Source organism: Pseudophryne corroboree, unplaced genomic scaffold (genome assembly GCF_028390025.1).
Source record: "Pseudophryne corroboree isolate aPseCor3 unplaced genomic scaffold, aPseCor3.hap2 scaffold_445, whole genome shotgun sequence".
NCBI lineage: Eukaryota > Metazoa > Chordata > Amphibia > Anura > Myobatrachidae > Pseudophryne > Pseudophryne corroboree.
The window spans coordinates 10,040-30,054 of record NW_026970067.1 but is presented as its reverse complement, the minus strand read 5'-3'; the positions used below and the strand labels follow the sequence as shown (position 1 = coordinate 30,054).

The 20,015-nt window shown below is 46.1% G+C and overlaps 8 non-coding genes and 1 pseudogene across 8 annotated transcripts; 7 read left to right on the top strand and 2 right to left on the bottom strand.

The window, feature by feature from the left end:
• The first annotated feature begins 521 nt into the window (after positions 1–521).
• On the top strand, positions 522–685 carry LOC135026459 (U1 spliceosomal RNA). The gene has a single exon (XR_010223076.1). It is a non-coding gene; the product is annotated as a U1 spliceosomal RNA (small nuclear RNA).
• A 152-nt stretch (positions 686–837) lies between these two features.
• Positions 838–1,000, top strand: LOC135026531 (U1 spliceosomal RNA). Its single transcript, XR_010223148.1, has one exon. It is a non-coding gene; the product is annotated as a U1 spliceosomal RNA (small nuclear RNA).
• A 674-nt stretch (positions 1,001–1,674) lies between these two features.
• LOC135026663 (U1 spliceosomal RNA) lies at positions 1,675–1,838 on the top strand. Its single transcript, XR_010223260.1, has one exon. It is a non-coding gene; the product is annotated as a U1 spliceosomal RNA (small nuclear RNA).
• A 152-nt stretch (positions 1,839–1,990) lies between these two features.
• On the top strand, positions 1,991–2,151 carry LOC135026585 (U1 spliceosomal RNA). The gene has a single exon (XR_010223192.1). It is a non-coding gene; the product is annotated as a U1 spliceosomal RNA (small nuclear RNA).
• A 674-nt stretch (positions 2,152–2,825) lies between these two features.
• LOC135026477 (U1 spliceosomal RNA) lies at positions 2,826–2,989 on the top strand. Its single transcript, XR_010223094.1, has one exon. It is a non-coding gene; the product is annotated as a U1 spliceosomal RNA (small nuclear RNA).
• A 152-nt stretch (positions 2,990–3,141) lies between these two features.
• Positions 3,142–3,304, top strand: LOC135026558 (U1 spliceosomal RNA). The gene has a single exon (XR_010223173.1). It is a non-coding gene; the product is annotated as a U1 spliceosomal RNA (small nuclear RNA).
• An 824-nt stretch (positions 3,305–4,128) lies between these two features.
• LOC135026535 (U1 spliceosomal RNA) lies at positions 4,129–4,291 on the bottom strand. Its single transcript, XR_010223150.1, has one exon. It is a non-coding gene; the product is annotated as a U1 spliceosomal RNA (small nuclear RNA).
• A 152-nt stretch (positions 4,292–4,443) lies between these two features.
• LOC135026479 (U1 spliceosomal RNA) lies at positions 4,444–4,607 on the bottom strand. Its single transcript, XR_010223096.1, has one exon. It is a non-coding gene; the product is annotated as a U1 spliceosomal RNA (small nuclear RNA).
• A 3,474-nt stretch (positions 4,608–8,081) lies between these two features.
• LOC135026600 (U1 spliceosomal RNA) lies at positions 8,082–8,260 on the top strand (annotated as a pseudogene).
• Positions 8,261–20,015: the final 11,755 nt, after the last annotated feature.

The window sequence follows — 20,015 nt, the reverse complement described above, 5'->3', positions numbered from 1 at the left end:
AGTGCTGCAGGGCCCACACCCTTTTACTTGCCTTACAGAGCAGCTCTGGAGCTGTTACAGTGCCCAGCTGCTGCAAGAAATCAGCTTGAATGCTTCAGGGGCTGGGGCATAGCCAACATGAGCCCCACACCGAAGGAGGGTGGAGGTGTTTAATGCAAACTAGGGGTCAGACAAGCGCCGCAAAAGGCCACCATGCCCTGCACGCCCCTTTTCTGTTTTCATATGCAGACGAGGGTTGAAGCCAACTTTGACCCACTGCTTGGATGACATCACCATATGCAAATCCATCTGCGGCAGGCCTTCCCCCAGGAATGCTTGCACTAGTTGTTGCATTTGGTTTGTTGTTTGGGGGTGCTTCAGTATTAGGCAGCCTTCTGCCCTTCCATGTTCATCTGAAAATATGTGTTCTCCCTGCAGTTGTTGTCCCCAGATGAGAGTTCCCTTGTGCTGCCTCAGTTGAATCTCCTTAACTTGACAGAGATGTGCCTGAGCAGCGGCCCACCCCAGCTCTATCCCAAATCATACTTATTTTGCATAGGAGATACCATGGTCATGAAGATTATTCTCCCAGGGTGAGGTTCATTCATTGCATTCTGGGTATGCTGACCCCTGTGATTTCCCCAAATGTGGGAAACTCGACTGCTTTATTTGTGGTAGTGGGGGACTGTGTTTGTGTTTTCCTCTGGTCAGCTCTGGTAAAAGTCAGATTTCTTTGTTTCAGATCTTCCTCTAGCCTTGTTCTTCTTTTGAGAGTTCCCTTGTGCTGCCTCAGTTGGATCTCCTTCACTTGACAGGGGGGTGCCCGAGCAGAGACCCTCCCCAGCTCTAGCCCAACTCCTACTTACCTGCCAGGTGAGATACTATGATCATGATGGTGCTTCTCCCAGGGCAAGGCTCACCCATTGCACTCTGGGTGTGCTGCCCCTGCGATTTCCCCAAATGTGGGAAACTTGACTGCATAATTTGTGTTTCCCCTGGTCGGCTCTCGTATAATTCAGATCTCTTTGTCTCAGGTCTCTCTCCAGCCTAGTTTGCTGTCTGTTTCCACTTCTCTTTTCTTCAGCCGCTCCCTTCTATACCCTTGTGCACTATCCTGACTTCTCCTCCCGTCTGCTTACTTTGTGCCTTCCAATGCACAATGCAAACTACAGGTAGTGCTGCAGGGCCCACACCCTTTTACTTGCCTTACAGAGCAGCTCTGGAGCTGTTACAGTGCCCAGCTGCTGCAAGAAATCTGCTTGAATGCTTCAGGGGATGGGGCATGGCCAACATGAGCCCCACACCAAAGGAGGGTGGAGGTGTTTAATGCGAACTAGGGGTCATCCAAGCACCGCAAAAGGCCGCCATGCCCTGCACGCCCCTTTTCTCTTTTCATATGCAGATGAGGGTTGAAGCCAACTTTGACCCACTGCTTGGATGACATCACCGTATGCAAATCCGTCTTCTGCAGAACTTCCCCCAGGAATGCTTGCACTAGTTGTTGCATTTGGTTTGTTGTTTGGGGGTGCTTCAGTATTAGGCAGCCTTCTGCCCTCCCATGTTCATCTGAAAATATGTGTTCTCCCTGCAGTTGTTGTCCCCAGATGAGAGTTCCCTTGTGCTGCCTCAGTTGAATCTCCTTTACTTGACAGAGATGTGCATGAGCAGCGGCCCTCCCCAGCCCTATTCCAAATCATACTTATTTTGCATAGGAGATACCATGGTCATGAAGATTGTTCTCCCAGGGTGAGGTTCATTCATTGCATTTTGGGTATGCTGACCCCTGTGATTTCCCCAAATGTGGGAAACTTGACTGCATTATTTGTGGTAGTGGGGGACTGTGTTTGTGCTTTCCTCTGGTCAGCTCTGGTAAAAGTCAGATTTCTTTGTCTCAGATTTTCCTCTAGCCTTGTTCTTCTTTCGAGAGTTCCCTTGTGCTGCCTCAGTTGGATCTCCTTCACTTTACAGGGGGGTACCCGAGCAGCGACCCTCCCCAGCTCTAGCCCAACTCCTACTTACCTGCCAGGTGAGATACTATGATCATGAAGGTGCTTCTCCCAGGGCAAGGCTCACCCATTGCTCTGGGTGTGCTGCTCCTGCGATTTCCCCAAATGTGGGAAACTTGACTGCATAATTTGTGTTTCCCCTGGTCGGCTCTCGTATAATTCAGATCTCTTTGTCTCAGGTCTCTCTCCAGCCTAGTTTGCTGTCTGTTTCCACTTCTCTTTTCTTGAGCCGCTCCCTTCTATGCCCTTGCGCACTATCCTGACTTCTCCTCCTGTCTGCTTACTTTGTGCCTTCCAACGCACAATGCGAACTACAGGTAGTGCTGCAGGGCCCACACCCTTTTACTTGCCTTACAGAGCAGCTCTGGAGCTGTTACAGTGCCCAGCTGCTGCAAGAAATCAGCTTGAATGCTTCAGGGGCTGGGGCATAGCCAACATGAGCCCCACACCAAAGGAGGGTGGAGGTGTTTAATGCAAACTAGGGGTCAGCCAAGCGCCGCAAAAGGCCACCATGCCCTGCACGCCCCTTTTCTCTTTTCATATGCAGACGAGGGTTGAAGCCAACTTTGACCCACTGCTTGGATGACATCACCATATGCAAATCCATCTGCGGCAGGCCTTCCCCCAGGAATGCTTGCACTAGTTGTTGCATTTGGTTTGTTGTTTGGGGGTGCTTCAGTATTAGGCAGCCTTCTGCCCTCCCATGTTCATCTGAAAATATATGTTCTCCCTGCAGTTGTTGTCCCCAGATGAGAGTTCCCTTGTGTTGCCTCAGTTAAATCTCCTTTACTTGACAGAGATGTGCATGAGTAGCGGCCCTCCCCAGCCCTATTCCAAATCATACTTATTTTGCATAGGAGATACCATGGTCATGAAGATTTTTCTCCCAGGGTGAGGTTTATTCATTGCATTTTGGGTATGCTGACCCCTGTGATTTCCCCAAATGTGGGAAACTTGACTGCATTATTTGTGGTAGTGGGAGGCTGTGTTTGTGATTTCTTCTGGTCAGCTCTGGTAAAAGTCAGATTTCTTTGTCTCAGATTTTCCTTTAGCCTTGTTCTTCTTTCGAGAGTTCCCTTGTGCTGCCTCAGTTGGATCTCCTTCACTTTACAGGGGGGTACCCGAGCAGCGACCCTCCCCAGCTCTAGCCCAACTCCTACTTACCTGCCAGGTGAGATACTATGATCATGAACGTGCTTCTCCCTGGGCAAGGCTCACCCATTGTACTCTGGGTGTGCTGCTCCTGCGATTTCCCCAAATGTGGGAAACTTGACTGCATAATTTGTGTTTCCCCTGGTCGGCTCTCGTATAATTCAGATCTCTTTGTCTCAGGTCTCTCTCCAGCCTAGTTTGCTGTCTGTTTCCACTTCTCTTTTCTTCAGCCGCTCCCTTCTATACCCTTGTGCACTATCCTGACTTCTCCTCCCGTCTGCTTACTTTGTGCCTTCCAATGCACAATGCAAACTACAGGTAGTGCTGCAGGGCCCACACCCTTTTACTTGCCTTACAGAGCAGCTCTGGAGCTGTTACAGTGGCCAGCTGCTGCAAGAAATCAGCTTGAATGCTTCAGGGGCTGGGGCATAGCCAACATGAGCCCCACACCGAAGGAGGGTGGAGGTGTTTAATGCAAACTAGGGGTCAGTCAAGCGCCGCAAAAGGCCACCATGCCCTGCACGCCCCTTTTCTGTTTTCATATGCAGACGAGGGTTGAAGCCACCTTTGACCAACTGCTTGGATGACATCACCACAAATCCATCTGCGGCAGGCCTTCCCCCAGGAATGCTTGCACTAGTTGTTGCATTTGGTTTGTTGTTTGGGGGTGCTTCAGTATTAGGCAGCCTTCTGCTCCACCCTCCTTTGGTGTGGGGCTCATGTTGGCCATGTCCCATCCCCTGAAGCATTCAAGCAGATTTCTTGCAGCAGCTGGGCACTGTAACAGCTCCAGAGACGCTCTGTAAGGCAAGTAAAAGGGTGTGGGCCCTGCAGCACTACCTGTAGTTTGCATTGTGCATTGGAAGGCACAAAGTAAGCAGACGGGAGGAGAAGTCAGGATAGTGCACAAGGGTATAGAAGGGAGCGGCTGAAGAAAAGAGAAGTGGAAACAGACAGCAAACTAGGCTGGAGAGAGATCTGAGACAAAGAGATCTGAATTATACGAGAGCCGACCAGGGGAAACACAAATTATGCAGTCAAGTTTCCCACATTTGGGGAAATCGCAGGGGCAGCACACCCAGAGTGCAATGGGTGAGCTTTGCCCAGGGAGAAGCACCTTCATGATCATAGTATCTCACCTGGCAGGTAAGTAGGAGTTGGGCTAGAGCTGGGGAGGGTCGCTGCTCGGGCACCCCCCTGTTAAGTGAAGGAGATCCAACTGAGGCAGCACAAGGGAACTCTCGAAAGAAGAACAAGGCTAAAGGAAAATCTGAAACAAAGAAATCTGACTTTTACCAGAGCTGACCAGAAGAAATCACAAACACAGCCTCCCACTACCACAAATAATGCAGTCGAGTTTCCCACATTTGGGGAAATCACAGGGGTCAGCATACCCAAAATGCAATGAATGAACCTCACCCTGGGAGAAAAATCTTCATGACCATGGTATCTCCTATGCAAAATAAGTATGATTTGGAATAGGGCTGGGGAGGGCCGCTGCTCATGCACATCTCTGTCAAGTAAAGGAGATTCAACTGAGGCAGCACAAGGGAACTCTCATCTTGGGACAACAACTGCAGGGAGAACATATATTTTCAGATGAACATGGGAGGGCAGAAGGCTGCCTAATACTGAAGCACCCCCAAACAACAAACCAAATGCAACAACTAGTGCAAGCATTCCTGGGGGAAGGCCTGCCGCAGATGGATTTGCATATGGTGATGTCATCCAAGCAGTTGGTCAAAGTTGGCTTCAACCCTCGTCTGCATATGAAAAGAGAAAAGGGGCGTGCAGGGCATGGTGGCCTTTTGCGGCGCTTGGCTGACCCCTAGTTTGCATTAAACACCTCCACCCTCCTTTGGTGTGGGGCTCATGTTGGCTATGCCCCAGCCCCTGAAGCATTCAAGCTGAATTCTTGCAGCAGCTGGGCACTGTAACAGCTCCAGAGCTGCTCTGTAAGGCAAGTAAAAGGGTGTGGGCCCTGCAGCACTACCTGTAGTTCGCAGATGGATTTGCCGCCATAGAATGCGCCTGCTGAATCGTGTTACAGATCCAGAGAGCAATAGTCTGCTTTGAAGCAGGGGTGCCAATCTTGTTGGCTGCATACAGGACAAACAGTGCTTCTGTTTTTCTGACTCTAGCCGTTCTGGCCACGTAAATTTTCAAAGCCCTGACCACATCAAGGGACTCGGAATCCTCCAAGTCACGCGTAGCCACAGGCATCACAATAGGTTGGTTCATATGAAAGGATGATTCCACTTTTAGCAGGAATTGAGGACGGGTCTGCAATTCCGCTGCCACCGCGCTACAACCCCGGCCGACGCAATTGCCGGTCTGAGTAAGGTACCAGAATGTGTGTAAATGGACTTTAGGGTAACCTCCTGCTTGCGGTCAGCAGGGTCCCTGATGGTAGCCGTATCCTGGGATGGCAGCGCTACCTTTTTGGATAAGCGTGTCAATGCTTTATCCACCCTAGGGGAGGATTCCCACCGTATCCTGTCCATTGGCGGGAAAGGATACGCCATAAGAATCCTTTTGGGAATCTGCAGCTTTTTGTCTGGAGATTCCCAAGCTTTTTCACATAATTCGTTCAACTCATGTGAGGGGGGAAAGGTTATCTCAGGTTTCTTTCCCTTATACATGTGTACCCTCGTGTCAGGGACAGGGGACTCTGTGATGTGCAAAACATCTTTTAGTGCAATAATCATATATCGAATACATTTAGCCAATTTTGGCTGTAACTTTGCATCATCGTAGTCGACACTGGAGTCAGAATCCGTGTCGGTATCTGTGTCAACTATTTGGGATAGTGGGCGCTTTTGAGACCCCGAAGGTCCCTGCGACATAGGGACAGGCATGGGTTGACTCCCTGACTGTTCCCTAGCTTCAGCTTTGTCTAATCTCTTGTGTAATAAGTTTACATTAGCACTTAAAACATTCCACATATCCATCCAGTCAGGTGTCGGCGTTGTCGATGGAGACACCACATTAATTTGCTCCTGCTCCTCTCTAGGAGAGCCTTCTACCTCAGACATGTCGACACACGTGTACCGACACACCATACACTCAGGGAATCCTCTTATCTGAGGACAGTTCCCCAACAAGGCCCTTTGGAGAGACAGAGAGAGAGAGTATGCCAGCACACACCCCAGCGCTATATGACCCAGGAAAAAAACACAATAATTTTATGTTTACCCAGTAGCGCTGTATTTCCATATATATATGCGCCTAATTATGTGCCCCCCTCTTCTTTAAGACCCTCTTTCTACCGTGGTATAAGCAGGGGAGAGTCCGTGGAGCTTCCCCTCAGCGGTGCTGTGGAGAAAATGGCGCTGGTGAGTGCTGAGGGAGAAGCCCCACCCCCTCAAATATAGTAAAAAAAAGGCGGGGGCTCTTATATATATATACAGTGCCTAGCTGCATATATATTTATTTTGCCAAAGAGAGGTCTATATTGCTGCCCAGGGCGTCCCCCCTGCGCCCTTCACCCTTACACTGACTGCCGTGTGAGAGGTGTATGGGAGCAATGGAGCACAGCTTTACTGCTGTGCGTTACCTCAGTGAAGATCATGAAGTCTTCCGCCGCCTCTGAAGTCTTCTTTTCTTCTCATACTCACCCGGCTTCTATCTTCCGGCTCTGCGAGGGGGACGGCGGCGCGGCGCTGGGACGGACGGCGAGGGTGAGACCTGCGTACCGATCCCTCTGGAGCTAATGCTGTACAGTAGCCTAAGAAGCAGAGCCTATCAACTCACAGAAGTAGGTGTGCATCTCTCCCCTCCGCCCCTCGATGCAGGGAGTCTGTTGCCAGCAGGCTCCCTGAAAATAAAAAAATCTAACAAATATACTTTCTGTCAGGAAACTCAGGAGAGCTCCCTGAAAAGCACCCAGTCTCCTCTGGGCACAGTAGTAAACTGAGGTCTGGAGGAGGGGCATAGAGGGAGGAGCCAGTGCACACCCAGATCTAAAGTCTTTCTTAAAGTGCCCATGTCTCCTGCGGAGCCCGTCTATCCCCCATGGTCCTTACGGAGTCCCCAGCATCCTCTAGGACGTAAGAGAAAAATTATGCTGGCAGAAAAATCCAATTGAGTGATTAAACAGCTCCAGAGCTGCTCTGTAAGGCAAGTAAAAGGGTGTGGGCCCTGCAGCACTACCTGTAGTTTGCATTGTGCATTGGAAGCCTAGTTTGCTGTCTGTTTCCACTTCTTTTTTCTTGAGCCCCTCCCGTCTATACCCTTGTGCACTATCCTGACTTCTCTTCCCGTCTGCTTACTTTGTGCCTTCCAAAGCACAATGCAAACTACAGGTAGTGCTGCAGGGCCCACACCCTTTTACTTGCCTTACAGAGCAGCTCTTGAGCTGTTACAGTGCCCAGCTGCTGCAAGAAATCAGCGTGAATGCTTCAGGGGCTGGGGCATGGCCAACATGAGCCCCACACCGAAGGAGGGTGGGGGTGTTTAATGCGAACTAGGGGTCTCGCACAATGCGAACTACAGGTAGTGCTGCAGGGCCCACACCCTTTTACTTGCCTTACAGAGCAGCTCTGGAGCTGTTACAGTGCCCAGCTGCTGCAAGAAATGTGAACTAGGTGTCATCCAAGTGCCGCAAAAGGCCGCCATGCCCTGCACGCCCCTTTTCTCTTTTCATATGCAGACGAGGGTTGAAGCCAACTTTGACCCACTGCTTGGATGACATCGCCATATGCAAATCCATCTGCTGCAGGCCTTCCCCCAGGAATGCTTGCACTAGTTGTTGCATTTGGTTTGTTGTTTGGGGGTGCTTCAGTATTAGGCAGCCTTCTGCCCTCCCATGTTCATCTGAAAATATGTGTTCTCCCTGCAGTTGTTGTCCCCAGATGAGAGTTCCCTTGTGCTGCCTCAGTTGAATCTCCTTTACTTGACAGAGATGTGCCTGAGCAGCGGCCCTCCCCAGCCCTATCCCAAATCATACTTATTTTGCATAGGAGATACCATGGTCATGAAGACTGTTCTCCCAGGGAGCGGTTCATTCATTGCATTCTGGGTATGCTGACCCCTGTGATTTCCCCAAATGTGGGAAACTCGACTGCATTATTTAATGCGAACTAGGGGTCATCCAAGCACCGCAAAAGGCCGCCATGCCCTGCATACCCCTTTTCTCTTTTCATAAGCAGACGAGGTTTGAAGCCAACTTTGACCCACTGCTTGGATGACATCACTTGCTGCCTTTCCAATGAAGCAAGTTTAATTTAATATTAGGTGAAAAACCATCCCTACAAAGGTGTTAATCAGATACTTGGCTTTGTGGACACTTTTCAGAGCACAAATTTGTTAGCATAAAATAAAGCCAGAAAATGAAGAGCTGTTTAATCACTCAATTGGATTTTTCTGCCAGCATATTTCTTTTTCTCTGCAACCCACTGCTAAATTGTGCTTCCTAGCTGTTTTTATAAAATCACTGAATCAAATCTAACTCTGATTACATCAGAGAAGGCCAGGTACCCTACACCATAACAGGGGGTTTGAAATTTTGACTTGTCTACTTAAAGATCACCAAAATCTGATAACAAGGTCAATTAAGTCTCTGGGTGGGATTGAACCACCAACCTTTTGGTTAATAGCCTTACACACTAACTGATTGCGCCACAGCAACACTTTGCAAAAGTCCATACTGACAAAGGCTAATAAGCATTCATCTAGAACGATTCCTAGAAACATTTTAAAAAGTCAATAATGTGGAGAGTTTTTGTAAGATGTTTCTTCCATCAACCAATGAAGAAACACATTGGTACTTTCCCATGATGAGTGAGTGCTTCAGGATCTTTTGCACTTACATGTGCAGCAGAGTACTGTAATGGAAGTGCTGGGTCCATAACCCAGAGGTAGGCAGATTGAAACTATCCTCTGCTATATGCATTTTTTTTTTGTTAATTAAAGTAATCCAAAACTGGGATTGATATTTTTGCTCTTTTATTTTTACTTAAAGTACAATAACTTTTACCATTTTAATTTGTTTTAATAGTATATTGACAGTATTGTTTTCTTTCAAAAATCCAATTAATTTTCTTTACCCGATTATTAAAATGGTAATTGACAAAAACAAACTACATTGTCACCAGAAGAGCAATACAAAATGTACAAGTGATATATTAAAATCATCTTTCCAGCTTGAATTTCAATGATGCATTGGGGCAATGATTTTGTGAGAAACATCTTCACCCTTAAATAAAGATTTTCTTAATTCCTTACCTGTGTGCTAATTAGATATCACCTTGTTTTCATATTAAACAGACTTCCACATGAGAAAACAGCAAAGATGCAGTGGCGTTAATGTTTCCTGGTGTCAACCTGTATTATTTCCGTAGATATTGAAATGAGGATGCATCTTGCTGCCTTTCCAATGAAGCAAGTTTAATTTAGTAATAGGTGAAAAACCATCCCTACAAAGATGTTAATCAGATACTTGGCTTTGTGGACACTTTTCTGAGAACAAATTTGTTATCATAAAAATAAAGCCAGAAAATGAAGAGCTGTTTAATCACTCAATTGGATTTTTCTGCCAGCATTTTTCTTTTTCTCTGCAACCCACTGCTAAATTGTGCTTCCTAGCTGTTTTTTTTATAAAATCACTTAATCAAATCTAACTCTGATTACATCAGAGAAGGCCAGGTACCCTACACCATAAGAGGGGGTTTGCAATTTTGACTTGTCTACTTAAATATCACCAAAATCTGATCACAAGGTCAATTACGTCCCTGGGTGGGATTGAACCACCAACCTTTTGATAAATAACTGAACACACTAACCGATTGCGCCACAGAGACACTTTGCAGAAAATACATACTGACAAAGACTAATAAGCATTCATCTAGAACGTTTCCTAGAAAAACTTTAAAAAGTCAATAATCTGGAGAGTTTTTGTAAGATGTTTCTTCCAGCAACCAATGAAGAAACACATTGGTACTTTCGCATGATGAGTGAGTGCTTCAGGATCTCTTGCACTTACATGTGCAGCAGAGTACTGCAATGGAAGCATGCTGGGCCCATAACCCAGAGGTAGGCAGATTGAAACTATCCTTTGCTATATGCATTATTTTTTTGTACATTAAAGTAATTCATAACTGGGATTGATATTTTAGCTTTTATTTTTACTTAAAGTACAATAACTTTTACCATTTTAATTTGTTTTAATAGTATATTGACAGTATTGTTTTCTTTCAAAAATCCAAGCCACTGCATCTTTGCTGTTTTCTCATATGGAAGTCTGTTTAATGTGAAAACAAGGTGATATCTAATTAGCACACAGGTAAGGAATTAAGAAAATCTTTATTTAAGGGTGAAGATGTTTCTCACAAAATCGTTGCCCCAATGCATCATTGAAATTCAAGCTGGAAAGATGATTTTAATATATCACTTGTACATTTTGTATTGCTCTTCTGGTGACAATGTAGTTTGTTTTTGTCAATTACCATTTTAATAATCGGGTAAAGAAAATTAATTGGATTTTTGAAAGAAAACAATACTGTCAATATACTATTAAAACAAATTAAAATGGTAAAAGTTATTGTACTTTAAGTAAAAATAAAAGCTAAAATATCAATCCCAGTTTTGGATTACTTTAATGAACAAAAAAAAATGCATATAGCAAAGGATAGTTTCAATCTGCCTACCTCTGGGTTATGGGCCCAGCATGCTTCCAGTGCAGTACTCTGCTACACATGTAAGTGCAAGAGATCCTGAAGCACTCACTCATCATGCGAAAGTACCAATGTGTTTCTTCATTGGTTGCTGGAAGAAACATCTTACAAAAACTCTCCAGATTATTGACTTTTTAAAGTTTTTCTAGGAAACGTTCTAGATGAATGCTTATTAGTCTTTGTCAGTATGTACTTTTTGCAAAGTGTCTCTGTGGCGCAATCGGTTAGTGTGTTCAGCTATTAATCAAAAGGTTGGTGGTTCAATCCCACCCAGGGACGTAATTGACCTTGTGATCAGATTTTGGTGATATTTAAGTAGACAAGTCAAAATTGCAAACCCCCTCTTATGGTGTAGGGTACCTGGCCTTCTCTGATGTAATCAGAGTTAGATTTGATTAAGTGATTTTATAAAAAAACAGCTAGGAAGCACAATTTAGCAGTGGGTTGCAGAGAAAAAGAAAAATGCTGGCAGAAAAATCCAATTGAGTGATTAAACAGCTCTTCATTTTCTGGCTTTATTTTTATAACAAATTTGTTCTCTGAAAAGTGTCCACAAAGCCAAGTATCTGATTAACATCTTTGTAGGGATGGTTTTTCACCTATTACTAAATTAAACATGCTTCATTGGAAAGGCAGCAAGATGCATCCTCATTTCAATATCTACGGAAATAATACAGGTTGACACCAGGAAACATTAACGCCACTGCATCTTTGCTGTTTTCTCATGTGGAAGTCTGTTTAATGTGAAAACAAGGTGATATCTAATTAGCACACAGGTAAGGAATTAAGAACATCTTTATTTAAGGGTGAAGATGTTTCTCACAAAATCGTTGCCCCAATGCATCATTGAAATTCAAGCTGGAAAGAAGATTTTAATATATCACTTGTACATTTTGTATTGCTCTTCTGGTGACAATGTAGTTTGTTTTTGTCAATTACCATTTTAATAATCGGGTAAAGAAAATTAATTGGATTTTTGAAAGAAAACAATACTGTCAATATACTATTAAAACAAATTAAAATGGTAAAAGTTATTGTACTTTAAGTAAAAATAAAAGAGCAAAAATGTCAATCTCAGTTTTGGATTACTTTAATTAACAAAAAAAAATGCATATAGCAGAGGATAGTTTCAATCTGCCTACCTCTGGGTTATGGACCCAGCATGCTTCCATTACAGTACTCTGCTGCACATGTAAGTGCAAGAGATCCTGAAGCACTCACTCATCATGGGAAAGTACCAATGTGTTTCTTCATTGGTTGATGGAAGAAACATCTTACAAAAACTCTCCAGATTATTGACTATTTAAAGTTTTTATAGGAAACGTTCTAGATGAATGCTTATTAGCCTTTGTCAGTATGTACTTTTGAAAAGTATTGCTGTGGCGCAATCAGTTAGTGTGTACGGCAATTAACCAAAAGGTTGGTGGTTCAATCCCACCCAGGGACGTAATTGACCTTGTTATCAGATTTTGTTGATCTTTAAGTAGACAAGTCAAAATTTCGAATACCCCTGTTATGGTGTAGGGTACCTGGCCTTCTCTGATGGAATCAGAATTAGATTTGATTCAGTGATTTTATAAAAACAGCTAGGAAGCACAATTTAGCAGTGGGTTGCAGAGAAAAAGAAATATGCTGGCAAAAAAATCCAATTGAGTGATTAAACAGCTCTTCATTTTCTGGCTTTATTTTTATGCTAACAAATTTGTTCTCTGAAAAGTGTCCACAAAGCCAAGTATCTGATTAACATCTTTGTAGGGATGGTTTTTCACCTATTACTAAATTAAACTTGCTTCATTGGAAAGGCAGCATGATGCATCCTCATTTCAATATCTACTGAAATAATACAGGTTGACACCAGGAAACATCAACGCCACTGCATCCTTGCTGCTTTCTCATGTGGAAGTCTGTTTAATGTGAAAACAAGGAGATATCTAATTAGCACACAGGTAAGGAATTAAGAAAATCTTTATTTAAGGGTGAAGATGTTTCTCACAAAATCGTTGCCCCAATGCATCATTGAAATTCAAGCTGGAAAGATGATTTTAATATATCACTTGTACATTTTGTATTGCTCTTCTGGTGACAATGTAGTTTGCTTTTGTCAATTACCATTTTAATAATCGGGTAAAGAAAATTAATTGGATTTTTGAAAGAAAACAATACTGTCAATATACTATTAAAACAAATTAAAATGGTAAAAGTTATTGTACTTTAAGTAAAAATAAAAGAGCAAAAATTTCAATCCCAGTTTTGGATTACTTTAATTAACAAAAAAAAATGCATATAGCAGAGGATAGTTTCAATCTGCCTACCTCTGGGTTATGGACCCAGCATGCTTCCATTACAGTACTCTGCTGCACATGTAAGTGCAAGAGATCCTGAAGCACTCACTCATCATGGGAAAGTACCAATGTGTTTCTTCATTGGTTGATGGAAGAAACATCTTACAAAAACTCTCCACATTATTGACTTTTTAAAATGTTTCTAGGAATCGTTCTAGATGAATGCTTATTAGCCTTTGTCAGTATATACTTTTGCAAAGTGTTGCTGTGGCGCAATCAGTTAGTGTGTAAGGCTATTAACCAAAAGGTTGGTGGTTCAATTCCACCCAGGGACTTAATTGACCTTGTTATCAGATTTTGGTGATCTTTAAGTAGACAAGTCAAAATTTCAAACCCCCTGTTATGGTGTAGGGTACCTGGCCTTCTCTGATGTAATCAGAGTTAGATTTGATTCAGTGATTTTATAAAAACAGCTAGGAAGCACAATTTAGCAGTGGGTTGCAGAGAAAAAGAAATATGCTGGCAGAAAAATCCAATTGAGTGATTAAACAGCTCTTCATTTTCTGGCTTTATTTTTATGCTAACTAATTTGTTCTCTGAAAAGTGTCCACAAAGCCAAGTATCTGATTAACATATTTGTAGGGATGGTTTTTCACCTATTACTAAATTAAACTTGCTTCATTGGAAAGGCAGCAAGATGCATCCTCATTTCAATATCTACTGAAATAATACAGGTTGACACCAGGAAACATTAACGCCACTGCATCCTTGCTGCTTTCTCATGTGGAAGTCTGTTTAATGTGAAAACAAGGTGATATCTAATTAGCACACAGGTAAGGAATTAAGAAAATCTTTATTTAAGGGTGAAGATGTTTCTCACAAAATCGTTGCCCCAATGCATCATTGAAATTCAAGCTGGAAAGATGATTTTAATATATCACTTGTACATTTTGTATTGCTCTTCTGGTGACAATGTAGTTTGTTTTTGTCAATTACCATTTTAATAATAGGGTAAAGAAAATTAAGTGGATTTTTGAAAGAAAACAATACTGTCAATATACTATTAAAACAAATTAAAATGGTAAAAGTTATTGTACTTTAAGTAAAAATAAAAGCTAAAATATCAATCCCAGTTTTGGATTACTTTAATGAACAAAAAAAAATGCATATAGCAAAGGATAGTTTCAATCTGCCTACCTCTGGGTTATGGGCCCAGCATGCTTCCATTGCAGTACTCTACTGCACATGTAAGTGCAAGAGATCCTGAAGCACTCACTCATCATGCGAAAGTACCAATGTGTTTCTTCATTGGTTGCTGGAAGAAACATCTTACAAAAACTCTCCAGATTATTGACTTTTTAAAGTTTTTCTAGGAAACGTTCTAGATGAATGCTTATTAGTCTTTGTCAGTATATAGTTTTTGCAAAGTGTCTCTGTGGCGCAATCGGTTAGTGTGTTCAGCTATTAATCAAAAGGTTGGTGGTTCAATCCCACCCAGGGACGTAATTGACCTTGTGATCAGATTTTGGTGATATTTAAGTAGACAAGTCAAAATTGCAAACCCCCTCTTATGGTGTAGGGTACCTGGCCTTCTCTGATGTAATCAGAGTTAAATTTGATTAAGTGATTTTATAAAAAAACAGCAAGGAAGCACAATTTAGCAGTGGGTTGCAGAGAAAAAGAAAAATGCTGGCAGAAAAATCCAATTGAGTGATTAAACAGCTCTTCATTTTCTGGCTTTATTTTTATGATAACAAATTTGTTCTCTGAAAAGTGTCCACAAAGCCAAGTATCTGATTAACATCTTTGTAGGGATGGTTTTTCACCTATTACTAAATTAAACTTGCTTCATTGGAAAGGCAGCAAGATGCATCCTCATTTCAATATCTACGGAAATAATACAGGTTGACACCAGGAAACATTAACGCCACTGCATCTTTGCTGTTTTCTCATGTGGAAGTCTGTTTAATGTGAAAACAAGGTGATATCTAATTAGCACACAGGTAAGGAATTAAGAAAATCTTTATTTAAGGGTGAAGATGTTTCTCACAAAATCGTTGCCCCAATGCATCATTGAAATTCAAGCTGGAAAGATGATTTTAATATATCACTTGTACATTTTGTATTGCTCTTCTGGTGACAATGTAGTTTGTTTTTGTCAATTACCATTTTAATAATCGGGTAAAGAAAATTAAGTGGATTTTTGAAAGAAAACAATACAGTCAATTATAAGGGCACGGTCGTGCCCTTATATTAAGGCTGAATCGAACAAACGGAATTCTCCCATAGGGAACTTCTGAGATGGGGGCATGGTGTTTGAGGGGCTACACCTCAAAACTGATTGGACGTACTGAGCTGAAATTTGGTATGGACGCGTAGAATCGTCACCCGCTGCTGCAGGACAAATTTCAGGGCAAAATAATAAAAAATGAGGAATTGGGAGTAAGCTAAATTTCCAACTGTCAGTTTTTTTCTGCCACTCCCTCTGTGGCTTTTTGACAACGTTTTCCCATAGAGTGAATGAAGATTTTTTCGGGAAGGCATAAGTCAGGATAGAGGACGAATTAAGACTTGGGGTTTGTTTTACTAGATAGAGTATGCCCCAGTGTAGTGCCTTTTGGGGTTGTGGTTTTTCAGAAAGTTATAGGGTTTTTTTAATTAAGAGAAATATGCCCCATTATAGAGATAGGGCATTTCAATTTGTTGCGCCTGCGCAGTGACCGCCAGCAGGGGGTGTACAGAGAGTAGCTCTGGCATTTGGGCACGAGGAGACAGAGCGGGAAGGAGTCACGTGGAGCTGCAGGAGGACAGCCAGCGGTTCCCGGCGTGTGAGTTCATTGAGGTCCATGAAGCGGGAGGAGATCGCCGGAGCTGCGTAGCACTGGGTGAGTTCTGTCAGGCAGCCCACCGCTGTGTACCCAGCTTCCACTTCTCCCCCGCGTGTCCGGCCACCCTCCCCTCCCGCCCGCCCGGCCACCCTCCCCTCCCGCCCGCCCGCCCGCCCGCTCGCCCGCCCGCTCGCCCGCTGTGTGCCCGGCCGCCCGCCGGACCTTCCCTGGTGGCTGCCTGCGTCTCCTCCCCGCGTCTGTAGTGCGGCTGGCAGTAGGAGGCGCCTCGGGCAGCTGTGTCCGGCCACTCCTCCCTCCTCCTCCTCCCGCTGTGTCCGGCCCTCCCTCCGTGCAGTATGCGGTATTTATCAAGGTCTCTATGGTCACCAGTCACCCCCCCCTCCCCCTCTCGCCCTCCCTGCTGTGTGTCCGTCTCCCTCCCCCCCCCTGCTGTGTGTCCGTCGCCCCCCCCTTGCCCTCCCTGCTGTGTGTCCCCCCCCCTCCTCCCTGCAGTGTGTTCCCCACCGCGCCCTCCCTGCTGTGTGTCCGGCCACCCTCTCCTCCTCCCGCTGTGTCCGGCCACCCTCCCCTCCTCCCGCTGTGTCCGGCCACCCCCCCCTCCCGCTGTGTCCGGCCACCCCCCCCTCTCGCTGTGTCCGTCCACCCCCCCTCCCGCTGTGTCCGGCCACCCCCCCCTCCCGCTGTGTCCGGCCACCCCCCCCTCCCGCTGTGTCTGGCCACCCCCCCCTCCCGCTGTGTCCGGCCACCCTCCCCTCCTCCCGCTGTGTCCGGCCACCCCCCCCTCCCGCTGTGTCCGTCCACCCCCCCTCCCGCTGTGTCCGTCCACCCCCCCCTCCCGCTGTGTCCGGCCACCCCCCCCTCCCGCTGTGTCCGGCCACCCCCCCCTCCCGCTGTGTCCGGCCACCCCCTCTCCTCCCGCTGTGTCCGGCCACCCCCCCTCCTCCCGCTGTGTCCGGCCACCCCCCTCCTCCCGCTGTGTCCGGCCACCCCCCCTCCTCCCGCTGTGTCCGGCCACCCCCCCTCCTCCTCTCTGCTGTGTGTCCGTTCTCCCCCCGCCCTCCCTGCTGTGTGTCCGTCCCCCCCCCGCCCTCCCTGCTGTCCGTCCTTCCCGCCCTCCCTGCAGCGCCTGACACACGCACACGCAGCGCCTGACACACACGCACACACGCAGCACCTGACACACACACACAGACGCAGCACCTGACACTCACACGGACCTGACACACACGCACACACTCACACGCAGCGCCTTACACACACAGACACGCAGCGCCTGACACACACAGACACGCAGCGCCTGACACACACACACTCACGCACCTGACACACACACTCACGCACCTGACACACACACACACACTCACGCACCTGACACACACACACTCACGCACCTGACACACGCACACTCACGCACCTGACACACGCACACGGCACGCAGCACCTGACACACACACACAGCACCTGACACACACACACGCAGCACCTGACACACAGACATGCAGCGCCTGACACACACACGCAGACATGCAGCACCTGACACACACACGCAGACACGCAGCACCTGACACACACACACACACACACACACACGCAGCACCTGACACACACACGCAGACACGCAGCACCTGACACACACACGCAGACACGCAGCACCTGACACACACACACACACACACACAGCACCTGACACACACACACACACGCAGCACCTGACACAGACATGCAGCGCCTGACACACACGCAGACATGCAGCACCTGACACACACATGCAGCACCTGACAGACACACACACACACACACACACATGCAGCACCTGACACACCCACACACACAGACATGCAGCACCTGACACACCCACACACACACGCAGCACCTGACACACATACATACATACATGTGGCATTTAACGCACACACGCACAGCACCTGACACACAATCATATACACTCAGAGCACCTAACACACACATACACTCGCAGCACCTCACACACACTCGTATACACACGCAGCACCTGCCACTCACACATATATACACATGTAGCACCTGCCACTCCCACATACATGAACAGCACCTAACACACACATATATACATGCAGCACCTGACACACACATACACGTGCAGCACCTGACAGTCACACACATACAGATGCGACACAAACACATACACGCTCAACACCTGACACCCACGTGGCAGCTGACGCATACAAATGCAGCACCTGAGATACACACATATACACGTGCAGCACCTGAGACACACACATACACGTACAGCACCTGACACACACACACATGTATGTACACGCGCGGCTCCAGGCACACACATACGTACGTACACACGCGGAATTTAACACACACACACACACATACACGTGCGGCACCTGACACACATGTACGAACACGCGCGGCTCCTGACACACACACACACGCGTGGCTCCTGACACACACACACATGTACGAACACGCGCGGCTCCTGACACACACACGTATATACGTATACGCACGGCACCTGACACCTACACGTATGTACGTATACGCACGGCTCCTGACACCCACACGCATGTACACGCGCGGCTCCTGGCACACACACACACGTACGTACACGCGCGGCACCTGACACACGCCTGTACGTACACACATGCACAGCACCTGACATACACACATGTAGGTACGCGCCACCTGACACACACACACACACGTACACGCACGACACTTGACACACACGTACGTACACGCACGGCACTGACACGTATGTACGCGCACGGCACCTGACACTCACGTACATACTAGTGATGAGTGGGTTCGGTTCGTCGGAATCCGAACCCCCCGAACTTCACCCATTTTACACGGGTCCGAGGCAGGTTCGAACCTTCCCGCCTTGCTCGGCTAGCCCGAGCGCGCACGAACGTCATCATCCCGCTGTCGGATTCTCGCGAGATTCGGATGTCTGCATTCGTGGAAAGGGATCCCATGTGTAAACATGGGACCCCTTTCAGTCCGTCTGGTCCGGGTGTTCGGTTTGTTGTTTTGCCAAGTACGTGGATTTAATCTGGAACCTGGATCAGGTGAGTATAATTATCTTTTATTTTCAGGTACCCGTGGATTCTACTTGGAGAAGAGGACCGACTGCTTCATGTCAACATAGGTAAGTATGGGTGTGTCGGCAGGTGGGAAATAAAGTTAAATTTTTACGGTGTCTGTGTCCTGTTTTTATTTGGGTATTTTTTCCCCAGTAGAACTACAGGTACCAGCGGGCCCGTTTTTCTCCTGCATGCTGGTACTTGTGGTTCTCCAAGTACCAGCTTGCGGGGGAGGCTTGCTGGGACTTGTAGTACTACTAGAAAAAACAATATTATTTAAATTTTCTCAAGGCTATCAGCCTCCCATCCGCAGCCCTTGGATGGGGGGGACAGCCTCGGGCTTCACCCCTGGCCCTTGGGTGGCTGGGGGGGACCCCTTGATTGAAGGGGTCCCCACTCCCCAAGGGTACCCCGGCCAGGGGTGACTAGTTGGATATTTAATGCCACGGCCGCAGGGCACTGTATAAAAGTGACCCCCGGCTGTGGCATTATCTGTCCAGCTAGTGGAGCCCGATGCTGGTGTAAAAAATACGGGGGACCCCTACTCTTTTTGTTCCCCGTATTTTTTGCACCAGCACCAGGCGCAGAGCCCGGTGCTGGTTTTAAAAATACGGGGGATCCCCTGTCCGTTTTTCCCCCAGATTTTTAGAACCAGGACCGGCTCGAAGAGCCCGAGGCTCGTTATGCTTTGGAGGGGGGACCCACGCAATTTTTTTTCGGGTTTTTCACATTCCATTTAAAAAATAAATAATATTTTAAAAAATATATAAATAATACTTGTGCCTCCAAAAAAGACAAACCAAGTACCTAATCCCTTCTAATATAAATAGATATGCTATTACCAGAAAAAAAAAAAATGCAAAAAAAAAACATGTTTTTAAATTTTTTTTATTAGATTCCGCCAGCAAAGTGTGGCGGATTGAAAATGACGAATTTACTGTTTAAAAGCACTGTTGTCGAATTTACAAACTTCAATTGAATATACTTTTGTCGAATT